We start from the raw sequence: 2,587 nt of genomic DNA, 5'->3' as shown, positions 1-2,587 counted from the left end.
ACCTCAACAATGGAAGTTTCATACCTGCAACTCCTTGTAATATATGGAGAGAGAAACTCACTGACAGAGCATGTGAACAGTCGAAAGAGACTACCTGTCATCGCCATATCACTCCAGAGAGCTTTGATGTAGTGAGATCAAACTGTTCTGTGATTAAGGGATATTATTGAGAAAACTGATCAGGGATAAATTACAGGCATTAGAAAGAGAATAATCAAGCAGATTCAAGAGAGATATTCCTTCTTCCATAAGCCTGCGAAACTGCTGCTAATATCTTGCATTTATTGACCATAGCAACTAACCATCAGTTGCTATTTGTGGTACAGATTACCATATGGTACTTAAAATAAATGGATGAATATCCTCTTTTAGATGATACATGAATGTACATAATCAATAGTTGAGGAAACACATGACATCAGATGCTTTCTTCATATTATTTTGGAGGTCCTAGTCTAATAGCACTACGAAGCATATTACATCCACTGGTAGAAAGACCATGATTTCTTTGAGGTTTACATAAAATCCAAATATATATAGCAGGAAGTTGGATAACTGCAACCTATTTAGAGATCATGAGAACAATTATATATGACAATTCTTATGCTTCAATAGGGAGAATCAAATACAAGGACAAAACGCTCGCTCACCTCAGATGATGCGGCCGGCACCACGGGCATCTTTAGATGGTGGTCAGCGGTGGAGTTCATCACCATGGGCGCAGATGAGTTGAGAAGATGGCACTGCTCCTCAACGCGGAGGCAGTTGGCTGCTGACCTGTGCCCTTTTTTAGACGAATCGGGGTTGAGCATGACACATTAGAGACCCCGTCTCCCACCGTTGTCCCTCTGTCCTGCTACTGATAGGATGGCAAACAAAGGATACATTAAAGAAAAAAATTTAAGCACTAATATAACCAGATTTTCAAAAAAGGTGTATGTTCTAGGACTAAATCAAACAGTTCAGAATTTGCCAATTTTATCTCTCAAAGGCTCGATACGTACCATGACAGAGGAGAAAAGAAAAATACCTGGTGATCCACATAGGCTAGTACATTCCGTATTAACTCAACTAACTCAACTGCATGATCATATAAGGCTTGAAGATAATCACTTGTATATGTAACTTTGTAGGGCTCCCATCCCACCCACTGGACTATCTCTTGCATGTGGTCAATATATTAATTTTTTTCAAAATACAAGCAGGGAGCATACGATGGCCCTGAAATTCTACTTTTAACTAACACAAGCATATAATTTAAGGTAACATGGTTACATTGATCTGCTCTGAGGCAAGGCGAAGTGAGACGGGGCATCACATAAGCAAGTAAGAGCATCTCCAGTCGCGTCCCCCAAACCGTCCCCCAAAGCGATTTGGGGCGCGCCGGACAAAAAAAGCGTTCCAGCCGCGTCCCCCAAAGCCCTTTTTTGTCCGGGCGCGCCCCGATACGGTGTCCGGCGCCCGAGCCCGTCCCCGTCCCACGGGGGACGCACCGGGGACGCCGGACACAACAAGCGAGGCGGGCTCCCACATGTCGGCGACTATTTGCATAAACCGTTGGTTCGCGCCTCTTTTCTCGTCGCTCCTTCCTTCCCGCGCCTCCCCACCCCACCGCCGCCGCTGGATTTCCCGGCCGTTTGGGCGTCGATCTGTGCTGCGAGTCAGCACCGTTGTCGCGAGCCGGGGCTCCCGCCGGTCGTGCCCGCCGCCGCCGCGTCGCCAGCGCCTCCCAGAACGCGCCGTCAAATCCGCCCCGCCTCCGCGCACAGAAGGTGCTCGACGACTTGCCAGGTAGGCGCGATTGGTCGCTGTTTGTTGCGTCGTCTGCCTCGGCGCAATTTTAACCATTGATTTTGCTTTAGCCATGGACAGCGACGATGAGATGGTTGCCCTGCTGCTGGAGGACGAGCAAGCGTTCGACGACGACCTGCGGGAGCATTTGCTGATCATCGCCTCCCTCCCGGGACATGCTTGACGCCGAGGCGGAGAAGAGGAAGAGGCCGCGCCGCGGAGGATCAAGGCCGGGAAGAAGGAAGTCGAAGCCCCGGCGAGAGGATGGAGGGGCATGCCATGCTGCACAACGACTACTTCGCCGACGGGGCAACACATGCCGACAATTTTCGGGCGCCGGTACAGGGATGAGCAAGGGCCTGTTCATGAATATCCTCCACGGCGTTCGAGAGTTCGACCCCTACTTCAAGCTCAAGCTCGACGCTGTAGGCGTTCTCGGGTTCTCATCCATTCAGAAGTGCACCGCCGCCATGAGGATGCTTGCATAATCTCGTTGAGCATTTGTGGAGGATCAAAGGAAATACCGTGGCACCTTGATGTATCATCTAGCCCTTTTTATTATATTTGATTACTTGTTTTATTGTTTGTTGTAATTTAATTTGAAAACAATCCTCGAAAACATTTTTTTTCATATGCTACATTTGATATAAATGGTTTATGTGTTAAAAAAATTATTTTAAATGTTTGGGGGCGGCGTTTGGGGGACGCGGCTGGGGAGCGACGTCCCCCAAACGCGGCACGAACAAAACACGTCCCCCAAAGGCTCAATCCGGCGCGCTTTGGGGGACGGTTTGGG

This window comes from Lolium rigidum, chromosome 7, assembly GCF_022539505.1.
Source record: "Lolium rigidum isolate FL_2022 chromosome 7, APGP_CSIRO_Lrig_0.1, whole genome shotgun sequence".
Classification (NCBI taxonomy): Eukaryota; Viridiplantae; Streptophyta; class Magnoliopsida; order Poales; family Poaceae; genus Lolium; species Lolium rigidum.
This window is presented reverse-complemented; position numbering follows the sequence as displayed.